This window comes from Ovis canadensis, chromosome 2 (genome assembly GCF_042477335.2).
Source record: "Ovis canadensis isolate MfBH-ARS-UI-01 breed Bighorn chromosome 2, ARS-UI_OviCan_v2, whole genome shotgun sequence".
Lineage (NCBI taxonomy): Eukaryota > Metazoa > Chordata > Mammalia > Artiodactyla > Bovidae > Ovis > Ovis canadensis.
In genome coordinates, this window is record NC_091246.1 from 29,496,930 (window position 1) to 29,511,770 (window position 14,841).

The window sequence follows — 14,841 nt, forward strand, 5'->3', positions numbered from 1 at the left end:
AATTAATCCATTCTCATCCACTTGAGTTCACTGATTCCTAATATGTCAGTGTTCACTCCTGCCATCTCCTGCTTGACCACATCCAATTTACCTTGTGATGGACCCAACATTTCAGGTTCCTATGCAATATTGTATTTTACAGCATCGGACTTTACTTTCACCACTAGACACATCCACAAATGAGCGATGTTTCTGCTTTTGCCCAGCCACTTCATTCTTTCTGGAGCTATTAGTAATTGCCTCCCACAAGGGATCAGTTACACTGGGGCTTCCCAGGTAGCGCTAGTAGTAAAGAACCTGTCTGCCAATGCTGGAGACTCAAGAGACATGGGTTCAACCCTTGGGTCAGAAAGATCCCCAGGAGGAGGGCATAGCAGCCCACTCCAGTATTCTTGCCTGGAGAATCTCATGGACAGAGGAGCCTGGTGGGCAACAGTCCATAGGGTCGCTGAGAGTCGGACACAATTAAAATGACATAGCATGCACACAGACTTCCTCAGTAGCATATTGGACATCTTCCTGGGTGTCTTGTGGGGGGAGCTTATCTTCTAGTTTCATATATTTTTGCCTTTTCATACTGTCTATGGTGTTCTTATGTCAAGAGTGCTGGAGTGGTTTACTATTCCTTCCTCCAGTGGACCATGTTTTGTCAGAATTCTTCACTATGACCTATTTGTCTTGAGCGGCCCTGCCCCTCATGGCTCATAGCTTCAATGAGTTATGCAAGCCTCTTCATCACACAAGCCCCTGTTATATATTAAGGAGTTTGTTCCACTGTCTTCTGATATTTTTCAAGTGACTTCATACTTCCATCTTTCCAAAATTTTTATCTTTTTGAGCAAAGAACACTTCTAGGTACCTTTTATATTCTTTCAGGGAATTGAAATTTTTTCCAATAAGCAAATTTTGTAAAGACAAAAATTAATGGGAATCTGAAGGTGTAACGTCTGGTAAATACAGCAGATGAATCAGAACTTCCCAGACAAGCTGTAACAGTTTTTGCATGATCATCAAATAAACATGAGGTCTTGTTTTATCCTGATGGAAGATTATGCATTTCCTGTTGCCAATTCTGGAAGCTCTTCTGTGAGTGCTGCTTTCAGTTGGCCTAACTGGGAGCAGTGCTTGTTGGAATTAATTGTTTAGTTTTCCAGAAAGAGCTCATAATAGAGGACTGCCTTACAATCCCACCATATACATAACATCACCTTCTTTGGATGAAGATCAGCCTTTGGTGTGGTTGGTAGTGGTTTATTTGACTTGCCTCGTGATCTCTTCCATTTCACATTATTGTATAGCATCCACTTTCCATCACCCATCACAATTTGTTTTATAAAGGGAACATTTTCCTTATGTTTCAGTAGAGAATTGAATGCAGAAATACAGTCAAGAAGGTTTTTTTCACTTAACTTATGTGGAACCCAAACATTAAAGTGATTAACATAACCAAACTGGTGCAAATGATTTTCAATGTCTGATTTGTATATTTTGAGTATGTCAGCTATCTCCTGCATGGTATAACATTCAGTTCAGTTCAGTTCAGTCACTCAGTCGTGTCCAACTCTTTGTGACCCCATGAACCGCAGCATGCCAGGACTCCCTGTCCATCACCAACTGCCGGAATCTACCCAAACTCGTGTTCATTGAGTCAGTGATGCCATCCAACCATCTTATTCTCTGTCGTCCCCTTCTCCTCCTGCCTTCAATCTTTCCCAGCATCAGAATCTTTTCAAATGAGTTAGCTCTTCGCATCAGGTTGCCAAAGTGTTGGAGTTTCAGCTTCAATACCAGTCCTACCAAAGAACACTCAGGACTGATCTCCTTTAGGATGGACTGGTTGGATCTCCTTGCAGTCCAAGGGACTCTCAAGAGTCTTCTCCAACACCACAGTTCAAAAGCATCAATTTGTTGGCGCTCAGCTTTCTTTATAGTCCAACTCTCACATCCATACATGACTATTGGAAAAACCATAGCCTTGACTAGACAGACCTTTGTTGACAAAGTAATGTCTTTGATTTTTAATATGCTGTCTAGGTTGGTCATAACTTTCCTTCCAGGTATAACATTGATTGTTCTTAATTAATGTCTCAGTTTGATTGCTATCAACTTCAACTGGTTTACCCAACCATGGAGCACTGTCCAGCAAGAAATCTCTAGCACAAAACTTCGCAAACCACTTTTGACATGTTTGATCAGTCACAGCACTTTCTCCATACACTGCACAAATCAAGTTTTGTGTTTCAGTTTTTTTCACCTTTCTTGAAACAATAAAGGATAATATGCCAAAATGTTACTTTTTCTTTAATCTTCAACATTAAAATGGCTACACAAAAAGTCACCAATTTTGATAAGGTTTTTCTAATACAATCTAATTGTTTCAAATGAAGTTAAAGAAAAGTAAATGCTACTAGAGCCATCATAAGAAGAACAAAAATTAAAGAACCTTTTGGCCAACCCAATAAATCACAGAGAGAAAACGACCCGAGGGACCTATGGGACAGAAACCAGAGGTCTGACATTTAAATCATCAAAGCACCAGAAAGAGAGAAGAAAGAGTGTGAATAAATATTTACTGAATGAATATTTAAAGAAATAGTAACTGCGAAGTCCTAATACTTAGAAAAAGACACACACAAAAATCTAATGTCTGAGGAAGCTGAGCAAACACTAAAAGAAAAATCCAAATAATCTGTACCAAGACATATCAGAAGAAAATTTTTGAAAAATAAACACAAGGAAACATCCTTGAAAGTAGCCAGAGATAAATGAGGGTTAACCTACAGGAGAATAATGATTTGAGTAACAGTTGATTTATCATTAGAAATGATGGAAGCCAGAAAAGGCACAACGTTTCAAAGTGCTGAAAGAATGAACTGTCAACCAAAGTTTTACATCCAGAAAAAAATATTCTCTAAGAACAAAGATGAGCGGTCGCTTCGGCAGCACATATACTAAAATTGGAACGATAAAGAGAAGATTAGCATGGCCCCTGCGCAAGGATGACACGCAAATTTGTGAAGCATTCCATATTTTTTGGAAGTTAAAAAGAACAAAGATGAAATCTATATTTTCAAATGAAACAAAACTCAGAGAATCTGTCACCAGCAGATCTTCTCTAAAAGAAAGATTAAAGTAAGTTCTTCAGACAGAGAGGAAATGAGAGCAAAAGAAAACTAAGAACACCCAAAATGGAGAAAAATCAACAGGAAGAGTAAATATATAGTTAATACAATATACTATGTTTTCTATCTTTTGAGGTTTTCCGTTTTAGTGGGTGAAAGTAAAAATGATAACACTGTCTAATGTGATTCTCAGTGTAAGTAGAAATAATATTTAAGACAATTGTATTATAAAGAGGGAGGTTAAGGGCTGATAAAGTTTCTATATAATCTTTGAAGCAGTAAAATATTGATACTAGTAGCCAATGATATGTTACAGAGATGGGAGAATGGATTACGAAAGATGAAAACAAAATTTAAAAAAACCAAACTACATGCTATGCACAAAATCTCACATGAAATGTAATGATTTAGGTAAACTGAACCTAAAAGTACCAAAAAGATATAACATGCAAACACTAAGCCAAGAAACCTGGAATGACTATATTAATATCAGACAAAGTAAATTTCAGAGCAAAAAAATTACAGAGACAAAAACAACGTTATGTAACTATCAAATAGTCTATTCATGAAGAAAAGATAACAGTTCTAGATGTATATTCATCACACAACAGAGATTCAAAATACAGTAGATGAAGTAAAATCTGACAGAATTGAGAGGAGAAACAGACAATAGATTATAGTTTGGATGTTGGGCTTTCCAGGTGGCACTAGTGGTAAAGAACCCTCTTGCCAATGCAGGAGATGCAAACAGATTCAGGTTCTATCTATGGGTCAGTAAGATCCCCTGAAGGAGGACATGGCAACCCCCTCCAACATTCTTATCTGGAGAATCCCTTGAACAGAGGAGCCTGGAGGGCAACAATGAATAGGGTCACAAAGAGTCAGATGTGACTGAAGTGAGTTAGCACACACATATAGTTTGGGATTTTAACACTCCTCCCTCAGTAATTGACAGAAGTAATGAACAGAAATTCAGAAGAGATAGAAAAGAATTGAAGGACCCTGTCAATCAACATAATCTAGGGAACTCCTTGGTGGCCCAGTGGTTAGGACTAGGTGTTTTCACTGGTGTGGACTGGGTTTGATTCCTGGTCAAAGAAATAAGATTCCACAAGCCATGTAGCATGGCCACACACACACACACACACACACACACACACACACAAGTAAAAAACCAGGATCTAATTGAAATGTACTGAACAACAGCAGAATACATCATTTCAAGTATACCTAGAAGATAAAGACAGTCTATGTCCTGAGTGTTCATTGGAAGGACTGATGTTGAAGCTGAAACTCTAGTACTTTGGACACCTGATGCGAACAGCTGACTCATTTGAAAAGACCTTGATGCTGGGAAAGATTGAGGGCAGGAGGAGAAGGGGACGACAGAGGATGAGATGGTTGGATGGCATCACCGACTCAATGGACAAGGGTTTAGGTGGACTCCAGGAGTTAGTGATGGGTAAATGGGAATTACCCCATTACCAAATTACCCCAAATTACCAAAACAGTGGGAAATTTAAAGAACAGTGGGCAATGTGACTATAATTAACAATACTTGAAATTTGCTATGAGATTTAATCTTAACTGTTCTCACCACAGAAAAAAAGAAAAAGAAAATGGTAACTGTGTGAGGTGATGAATATGTAAATTAGATTCTTTGCGGCTAAAGTATCAAGTTATACACCTTGCATGTAAATGATTTTTATTTATCAATTATACCTTAGAGAAACTGGGGGTGATATAACATCATAAATTGAAAATTTTAAAAACATTATTATTAATTACAATTCTCAAAAAAATAAAACAAATTTGATAAAACTTGAGCAGGATCTGTATGGCAAAAAATACAAATGTTGATTTAAAAAATAGAGAAAACAAATGGAGATACATGCAATGTTCATAGATTAAAAGACTTTATGTAGCTCAGATTCCTGAGGTTTTGGAGTAAATTTTGCCTTTACCTCATGATGACAATCCTCCTTCTGAAAAGCAGCTTCTGATTTGCCATTGGATCCTAATAGACACTAAACTCCTGAACATGGGAAAGCAAGTGACTATGTGACCCAAAATATCCACCATTTACTTGTGTAATCTGCTTCTCTGAATCAAAATAATGGATACATAAAGCTATTTCTTTGCTAAATGGGATAGCAAAATATAAGAACAGACCAGGGTTTCCCTGTGGTCCAGTGGTTAAGAATCCACCTGCCAATGTAAGGGACACAGTTTTGATCCCTTGTCCTAGAAGATCCCACATGCCAAGGGGCACCTGAGCCTGTGTGCCACAACTTCTGAACCCATGCTCTGGAACCTTCCAACAGTAACTACTGAAGCCCATCCACTGTATAGTTCATGCTCTGCAACAAGAGAAGCTACCACAATGAGAAGCCTGCTCACTGCAACTGAAGAAAACCCACACACAGAAACAAAGACCCAGTGCAGCCAAAAATTAATAAACTATATTTTAAAAAGAGACCAGACCAAAACAGAATCAGAAAGTATAAGCAAACTGTATAATAAAGTAGTTCACAGTATCATGGTATCAGTACTTATTTTAGAAAACTGCTGACCAAAACCACCTGCATACACGGGCAGCCATAATGATAATCACTTGCAAGAGCTGTTTTGCAACAAGAGGTCTATATAAGGAATACAGTGCTGTAGCAGACACGACTGAGCGACTTCACTTTCACTTTTCACTTTCATACATTGGAGAAGGAAATGGCAACCCACTCCAGTGTTCTTGCCCGGAGAATCTCAGGGACGGCAGAGCCTGGTGGGCTGCCGTATATGGGGTCGCACAGAGTCGGACACGACTGAAGCAACTTGGCAGCAGCAGCAGCAGTAGCCAAAAACTAACTGGGAGAATTCAGGAGGGGCCTAAAAGAGGGAGGAGATGTCAGCCCATATTCTACCAAACTCCCATAATCCTTCTCACTGAAATTCATCTTGGCTGAGAGATGCACACACCACCAGGAAGGACCCTGAGTCATACCGAATACAGGTCAAGCAAGGTGATTGGCCAGAGAAAACCTGGAAACTAATTCCATTACCATAAAATCCGAGATTATAAGCCACATGATAGAGCAGTGCTCCTGGTTTCCCTTACTTTGCTGCTCTCTGCCCGAATACCACTTCCCAATAAAATCTTTTGCTTTGTCAGTATGGGTGTCTCCTTGGACAATTAATTTCCAAGTGTTAGACAAAAGCCCACTCTCAGGCCTTGGAAGGGGTCCCCTTCCTGCAACACTTACTCTTATTGAGTCAACACATGACCCCCCAATACACCTTAGAGCCCCATGGGGAGTCCGCTATAAATATTTAACAGAGGATGAAAGAGTACTCTTCTTAGGTTACAGATGTGTCTGCAAGGGATGGTGGCAGAATGGTGACCCTAAAAAGCTGTAGTGAAGAGAAATCCTCCTTAGAGGGCAGAGTTTGGGGAAAGTGAAAGTGAAGTCATTCAGTCATATCCAACTCTTTGTGACCCCATGGACTGTATCCTATCAGGCTTCTCCGTCATGGGATTTTCCAGGCAAGAGTACTGGAGTGGGTTGCCATTTCCTTCGCCAGGGGATCTTCCAGTTCAACCCAGGGATTGAACCTGGGTCTCCCGCATTGTAGGTAGATGCTTTTACCATATGAGCCACCAGAGTTTGGGGAGGTATATTTAATTGTCCACTTTGTTTGAAGGAAGATATGTTTAAAATCATACTAATTCCCTTGGACTGCAAGGAGATCCATCCATCCTTTAGGATGATTTCCAACCATCCTAAAGGAAATCGGTCCTGAATATTCATTGGAAGGACTGATGTTGAGGCTGAAACTCCAATACTTTGGCTACCTGATGCAAAGAACTGACTCATTTGAAAAGACCCTGGTGCTGGGAGAGATTGAAGGTGGGAGGAGAAGGGGACAACAGAGGATAAGATGGTTGGATGGCATCACCAACTCAATGGACATTGAGTTTGAGTAAACTCCGGGAGTTGGTGATGGACAGGGAGGCCTGGCGTGCTGCAACCCATGGGGTCGCAAAGAGTCAGACACAACTAAGTGACTGAACTGAACTGAGCTGATGTTTAAAATCATATTAATTTGAGATTAATGATTTAATGAGTTCACTGATAGTCTGTGCCTGGAAAATTATCAAGTAGACTTGGAAGAGACTATGTGGATGTACTTCTAAGAACCAAACAGAGAGGGAGGATAGACATAGTCACTACTGGACAGGACAAGAGGGTGAAAAACAAGTAGAATTTGGGTATTTATTCCTTTGGCCCTCTACACTAAGCCTTGAGTTGGCCATTTTAATGTTCCTCTTCTGAAGACCATAGCTCCTCTTGGGGCAATTTCTTGCCAAGCTGTAGTTATATACCCAGCCCCCACCATAGGCCTTGTGGTGATAATGGCTCCATACAGCCACTAGTCATGGGGTGTGTCTCACCAACCCTGCCCATATTTTATTAGATTTCTTTAAGTATCCCATTGTTTCCTAACAATTGAGCACAGCAACCCTGATCATAAACTTCACGAGAGTAGGGATTTTTCTCTCTTAATATTGTTTGTTAAAATCCCAGCATCTAGAATGTCTACCACACAGCAAGTTTTCAATAAATGTTTGTTGATCAAATATATGTATGGCCCACTTTCTCTCCATTAGAACACTGTAGACTTAAAAATAGTCACAACCTACAAACTGAGAGTTATGGTTTAGGTTTTTTCTGTTGTTGTTGGAGTGTTTAGGACATGGAGCCTGGGAGACAGCATCTCAAGTGACCCTCAGAGAATTGTTCTGAGGAGGAAAGGGGAAGGAGTCAGGCCATATTCAAATTTGCAACAAAGGGGGCAGGTAGTCTGAACATCAAAGATTATTGTTTCAAGTTTAGAATTTAACACTGTTCTGTGCAAGGGAAGATGCGAGAGTCTGGGCTCACTAAAATCATTCCTTTCAGATGCATTTCAGCTCTCTGTGGCCAGCATCTTGGGTTTTCACATCCCCATCTTGGGTTTTCACTCTCCCTACAGGGAGTGGCTGCAGCCTGATGGCTATTAGATAGCAGGTATTCTTCTTCCTGAATTCCCTTAAGACTCACTGGCTCACACAGAAGAGCTGCAACACTCATGACTGTGACATCATTGTTTACTGATACGGCAGGAAATACTCCATTTCACAATATGAATAGCAATTCATTTGGCATCATTAATAATTAGTTTTCAAAAATGCATGTTATCTGCTATCTGGTGTTGGAATGGATGTAAGAAAACAACATAAACTGATACAGTTTTTCTGAGGACGATTTGTTAGCGTCTGTTAAATATTTAACATTGACAGGGCCTACATGGAGGCTCATGGTTAAAATGGCTCATTATGTTGACCTCACAAAGAATGAAGTCACACTGACCCTTGAGATTGATCGCATTGCTCAAGCAGACATTCTGTTTTCCCACTAGTGCCGACTTTCTCAAGGCTATGCAACCACCAGATCCCAGACCTCAGGTTACGTGAGCAGAAGACCCTAGCTGCAGGCTAAAAATTAACCACCTGCTCAGAGAGTTTTTCACTGGCAAGGTATAAGAAGGACTCCATCAGGAAGAGAGGACACTGGTTCTTTTCAAGGGCCAGTCACTCTCTTGGTTTCCCCTTAATAAGTTTCCTTTTCTTGCCTATCTGGCTCACTCTCTTTTCTCTATACTTGCCTTACAAATGTGACCTTTTTTTATGCCATCTGGCTTTCAGGATCTTGATTCCCCTGCCCAGGGACTGAATCAGGCCCTTGACAGTGAAAGCACAGAATCCTAACCACTGGACCACCAGGGAATTCCCACGTGTATACATTTTAACTGGGCCAGTCTATCATTTTGGCATTTCTGTTAAAGAAATAATCACAAACATACAAAAAAATGTATGGGCAATGATGTGTGCTATATATTATTTATAAAAGTGAAAACTGGAAACAAACTGAACATCAGTCACAAAGAGATTGATTAAATAAGCATGATATATCCCTACAATGCAGCCAAAGAAAAGAATGCTTTAGTTCTACATAGCCTGACTAGATGGGCTTCCCTGGTGGCTTAGACTGTAAAGAATCTGCCTGAAATGCAGGAGACCAAGGTTCAACCCCTGTGTCAGGAAGATACCCTGGAGAAGGGAATGGCTACCCACTGCAGTATTCTTGCCTAAAGAATTCCATGGACAAAGGAATCTAGTGGGCTACATACAGTCCACTGGAGTCGCAAAGAGTTGGACACAGCTGATTGACTTCCACTTCACTTTCAACCTGACCAGATAACTGGATCAGGAGACACTTTGTGCAAAAACAAGTAGCAAATAAGTAGTGAACATGCTTTTTGAAAAACGCAGTTAGCTCTAACATAAAGTCTAGAAGTCAACATCAGTTAATATTGGTTTTATATGGAAGATGGGATAGAGAGTAGAGGGAAATTCCATTATCCAGCAAAGACTTATAATTTAAACAGAAACATTAAAATACACTTACATTAAAAAATAAACAGGGACAACTGAAGTGTTTAAAAGAAAACAGGCTTATTTAATAGCTCTGCTCAGCACAGACTGTAAGGACGATAAAATATCAAGTTGTGAAGCTTATTACAACACTAATGAATGTAGTCAAGATGACCATCTCCTGAACTGTCACATTTTGCTTTCCTGGTACAAGTTCAATGGTATTTACCTTAAAAGCTGCATTTAAAGAAAAAGAAGCGGATTTGATTGTTAACAAACCAACTGCATTGCTTATGGAAAATACGTTTTTTTGTCCTTCCCAGAGAGTCCACATGACACCAAATAGGGTCCATTTTTGCAAAGATGGAAAATTCAATCTGATTAACGATATATATCCATGACCATTGGGAGTTGATCAACATAGGAGACTCCTTACCCAGCTGAGGTAAACCTGAATTCCTTTCACGCTCGCGTGGGGCCTAGCCGGGGAAGAGGGTCGAGGGTGGGGTGTGGGATGTGGCAGGAGCTCATCTCCACTGGAGACGCGCCTAGATCCCGGCTGCGGGGAAACCCAGCCTGTCTCCCAGTGAAGAGGAAAAGTTAAAATTTTACATAACCTCCTGCTCCTTCTGCCTCTGTAACTCAGCTTGCTCCTTGCAAAGTCTAGATCACATAGGTCATGTAGTCTCAGAAAGGGAGGACTTACAATACTAGGAACTGGAGCTTATCTCACTCACCCTTGTCCTACTCTTTGCAACTGCCCAGCCCCTGCAAACCTGCTTAATCATGCCTGTCCATGTAAAGGTCAGGCATCCCCCTCCCCATCTTGACTGCTGTTTCCAAGCGTGCAAAACCCCTTAGTTTAAAGCAGCCTATTAGCAGCTAGTGTTGCCCACTATAGTCTGTCTATAAAAACTCTGTAACCCTTTTGTTCTGGGCTCAGAGCTTAAAGTGTTAAACTCCTTTGGGCCCGCTGGCGTAATAATCTACGCCAACTCTCCCGAGTGTGGTGCTTGGTTTCTGCAACACCAAGACCCAGGCGTGGGAGCATGCCCACAGACTCCTGTAGGGCAGGTGAGGACGCGCCCAGTCCAGCACTAGCACATCCACTCTGGCGGGAAGACGCCTCTGGATCCGGCCAAGCAAGGCGGGAGAACACGCCCAGACGCAGGACTGAGGCGGATTCCCTGAACGAGGCATAGCGAGGCCGGAGGACGCCAAGAGGGAGCGGCGGCGGTGGCGGCTGGGGAGCAAGGGAAGAGCCCGTTAGTGCCCGCTGAACTGTGCCCATTGCCCTCTCTGCTGGCCCAGAGCCCTGTCCACCCTGGCAGCAGGGAACTGAGGGGGCTGAGCACCATGGGCAGGGTGTTCCAGGCATGGGTCGGGCTGAGAATTTCCTAGGAAAGCTGCTGAAGCTTTATGTCTCTGCTCACGTAGATTGCACGAACTTCTTGATGACTGTATTCCTTTTTTCACCTTATGAATAGGACCAAACTTTAAAAATCATTGTTATAGAAAAAATGATATGTTTGATGTCAATTAATATTGACCTTATTAACTAAATTACATAGTTAATATATTAACTTTAAATATATAAATATTTACTAGTAATTTGTATTAATATTAACTAGGATCTAGTTAATATTAATATATATTAATATATTAGTTCTTATTTAGTTAATATAGTAACATATTGCACATGTTAACAAGCACAATATATGTAATTTAGTTAAAAGATGTCCCTATAATATTATTCTCATATGTACTTAATTTGGTTAAAAACAAACCAGGATGTTTACTTAAGGTGGCAGCAGAGTCATCTCTGATAAATACATGATTTTTGTTTTTGCCATACTGTTGTGGGAGCTTAGTTACCTGACCAGGAAACCAACCCAAGGAAGCTCAGAGTCTTGACCATGGAACTGCCAGTACTTTTCTTGATAATTATTTTCTTATTTTGGATTGTGTGCATTTTCATACATTAATCATTTTTGAAATTCCTCTTCTCCCTTTCCTGAGGTAAATTCTGTTTGTCTCAAATACTTTCTTTTATAGTATTGCTGTGCTCAATGTTCAAATGTCTTATTTGCCTTATTCCTAAAATGTGTCTTGACTTCTTTTGGCAACCTTGAGTTTTAATGGGAGCACTGATGGAAAAAGAATGCCTATTCTTTTCTTTGTATTAAAAAAATGTGAAAGACATAGTGATGGAATAAATGTTAGGTATTAAAGCAGGACTCCAAGCAACAGTTAGAACCAGACATGGGACAACAGACTGGTTCCAAATTGGGAAAGGAGTATGTATTGTCACCCTGCTTATTAAACTTGTATGCAGAGCACATCATGTGAAATGCCAGGCTGGATGAATTACATGCTGGAATCAAGATTGCTGGAAGAAAATATCAATAAACTCAGATACGTAGATGACACCACTCTTATTGGCAGAAAGTGAAGAGGAACTAAAGAGCCTCTTGATGTAGGTGAAAAAGGAGAGTGAAAAAGCTGGCTTAAAAGTCAACAGTCAAAAAATGAAGATCTTGGCATCTGGTCCCGTCATTTCATGACACATGGATGGGGAAACAATGGAAACAGTGAGAGATTTTATTTTCTTGGGCCCTAAAATCACTGCAGATGGTGACTGCAGCCATGATATTAAAAGATGCTTGCTCCTTGGAAGAAAAGCTATGAACAGCCTAGACAGCATATTAAAAAGCAGAGACATTACTTTACTGACAAAAGTCGGTATACTTACTTAAAGCTATCGTTTTTCCAATAGTCATGTATGGATGTGAGTTGGACTATAAAAAAGCTGAGCACCAAAGAATTGATGATTTTGAACTCAGGTGTTGAAGAAGACTCTTGAGAGACCCTTGGACTGCAAGGAGATAAAATCGTAAAGGAAATCAGTCATGAATATGCATTGGAAGGACTGATGCTGAAGCTGAAGCTCCAATACTGACTCATTTGAAAAGACCCTGATGCTGGGAAAGATTGAGGGCAGGAGAAGAAAGGGAGGACAGAGGATAAGATGGTTGGATGGTATCATTGATTCAAGGGACATGAGTTTGAGCAAGCTCCTGGAGTTGGTGATGGACAGGGAAGCCTGGCGTGCTGCAGTCCATGGGGTCGCAAAGAGTCAGGACACAACTGAGTGACTGAACTGAACACATATTCAAGTTTCCAATCTGTCTCCAAATGATTAATGAAAAAACTGCTATTTCAAATCGGGAGCTAATAGAAGACCACCCCTCGCATTTGGCGGTTAAGTTAAAATTTAACCTGTTCTCTTCAGGATCTTTGAGATTCTGGGCAGGTTACTTTTAAGACACTGCTCTGCTGCTAAGTCGCTTCAGTCGTGTCCGACTCTGTGCGACCCCATAGACGGCAGCCCACCAGGCTCCCCCGTCCCTGGGATTCTCCAGGCAAGTACGCTGGAGTGGGTTGCCATTTCCTTCTTCAATGCATGAAAGTGAAAAGTGAAAGTGAAGTCGCTCAGTCGTGTCCGACTCTTCGCGACCCCATGGACTGCACTAAAATGCATAAAAGCCTCCAGAGACACCACCACTGTGGACGCGGAGGTCTATGGGAAATGTAGTCTTGAATCCGTCTGTTTCACCGCGCAGCACTCTGGGAAGAGCATTCTGGGCTTCTTCCGCGCGTGTGCAGCCGTAGCCCCGCCTCCTCACTCGTCTTCTCTGAACTCTAGGGGAGCGGTGTCGTAACGTGGGGTTCTGCTCGGAAAGTGAAGGGTGCGCACCTGGGGTGAGAGTGCGAGGGGGTGGGGGGTCAGCTGGGAGGGGGTGCCTTTGTGGCGAGGGATGAGAGCGGAAAATCTTTGAAACGCACTCCCACCAACGCTGGTGTACATGCCCGAGCGGGCCCTCAGCCTGGGGAAGGCCAGTAAGGGGTGACCCGGGCCCTCGGGCTCCGAGAGTGCAGGTCGGGTTGGTCCGGTTAAGAGCAGGTGTTCAGTCTAGGCCTGGTTGTGTGGGACCTTGGATTTGTCCCCGCCTGCAGCCTGACAGGGGAAAAAAATCCATGTCGGCGACAGGAGGGAGAGTGAATTTACACCGCTGATGATGGCCATGGGTCGGGAATGAGAACGCTAGCTCTGGAGCCAGAAAGGCCTGGGTAAATGCCAGGTCTGTCACCTGTAAGCAGGGTTACAGAAGGAACCTGGATAAGAGTCCAGTTTCTCATGTGAAAATGATACTAATGATGACTGATGGCGTTGTTTTGAAACTTAGACCTAAGTCATCCCTTGCAAAGTATTTAGACAAGTGCCAGATAATGAGCACTGAATAAGTTCCAGTGCTATTGTAGTTGGAAGACACTTTATTTTTTTCATTGGACGGGTTTATGTAACCTCACAACCACTTTAACAAAAACGGAGGCTCAGGGTGGTGGATCGATTTGCTCAGGTCAAAAGTTAGTGGTGAGGGAATTCAGATTGAAGGGCAGATGTGCTTTACTTACAACCTAAGGCTTTATCTAAATATCACAACAGCCTAAAACCATCATTGTAGCCTTCACAACCCTTAATAAAGTGGCCTGCCCCTAGTTTCCAGAAATATAAGGAACGTGAATGTAGATGCGATCCTACCATGTGTCAGATGTGTTCTGGGAATTCTCCTGTCTCTTCCTGTCACTTGGGGCAGACAGAGGTTCCTGGTCCCTTCTGCATTGTCAGGAAGTCTCTCTTTTACATGTAGTATTATAATAAATTCCAAGAATTAGGCATTTGCTCCTAAAATGAGTTTGTTTCTTAGATCCACATCCCACTCACCTTGAAATAAAGTGATCCTTGTGAGTTTGGAAGCAGGGAATCTCTGTAAAAGGGAGTCTTAGCTGGAACAGAGCATGCATAAGACTTTAGACCTCGCTCCAGAATCTCATAGCAGAGACAGACTGGGCCTAGAAAGGAGTAGATCCTAAACTTGCAAGATCAGAAGCTGTTTTTAATCCCCCTGCTCAGAATGAGCCAGTCTTGGTGATGATGCCACTTCCAGAAGCCACCAAACTCTTGACTGTGGGGAGTTTGGGCCATTGCTGAGAAGAGCAAAGTGAGCTGAGGTCGTCCAGGGGCAGGCTACTCAGGAAGAGACATTTTGTTGGAGAGCTTGTGAGGGCAAGGGCTGGGGGTAAGAAATAACCAGCAGAGGGAGGAAATGCTGTCTCTGCTCCCCTTAAATGGCCCCCACATATTACAGATGCTGTGCTGCAGTCACATGTGTCCATCACATGTGACAC

At 41.8% G+C, this 14,841-nt stretch overlaps 1 protein-coding gene and 1 non-coding gene across 7 annotated transcripts in view; both read left to right on the plus strand.

Moving 5' to 3' along the window:
- The first annotated feature begins 2,927 nt into the window (after nt 1-2,927).
- LOC138434792 (U6 spliceosomal RNA) lies at nt 2,928-3,034 on the plus strand. The gene has a single exon (XR_011254873.1). It is a non-coding gene; the product is annotated as a U6 spliceosomal RNA (small nuclear RNA).
- A 10,200-nt stretch (nt 3,035-13,234) lies between these two features.
- LOC138433315 (zinc finger protein 782-like) overlaps nt 13,235-14,841 on the plus strand; it is a 73,738-nt gene continuing 72,131 nt past the window's right edge. The window contains exon 1 of one of the 6 annotated variants that reach the window (XM_069575699.1): nt 13,235-13,340. The gene's annotated coding sequence lies outside the window, so the exon portion shown is untranslated. Of the gene's footprint in view, nt 13,354-14,841 lie in introns of all 6 variants that reach the window. The other 5 variants (XM_069575698.1, XM_069575700.1, XM_069575701.1 and 2 more) reach the window with 5 other exon arrangements.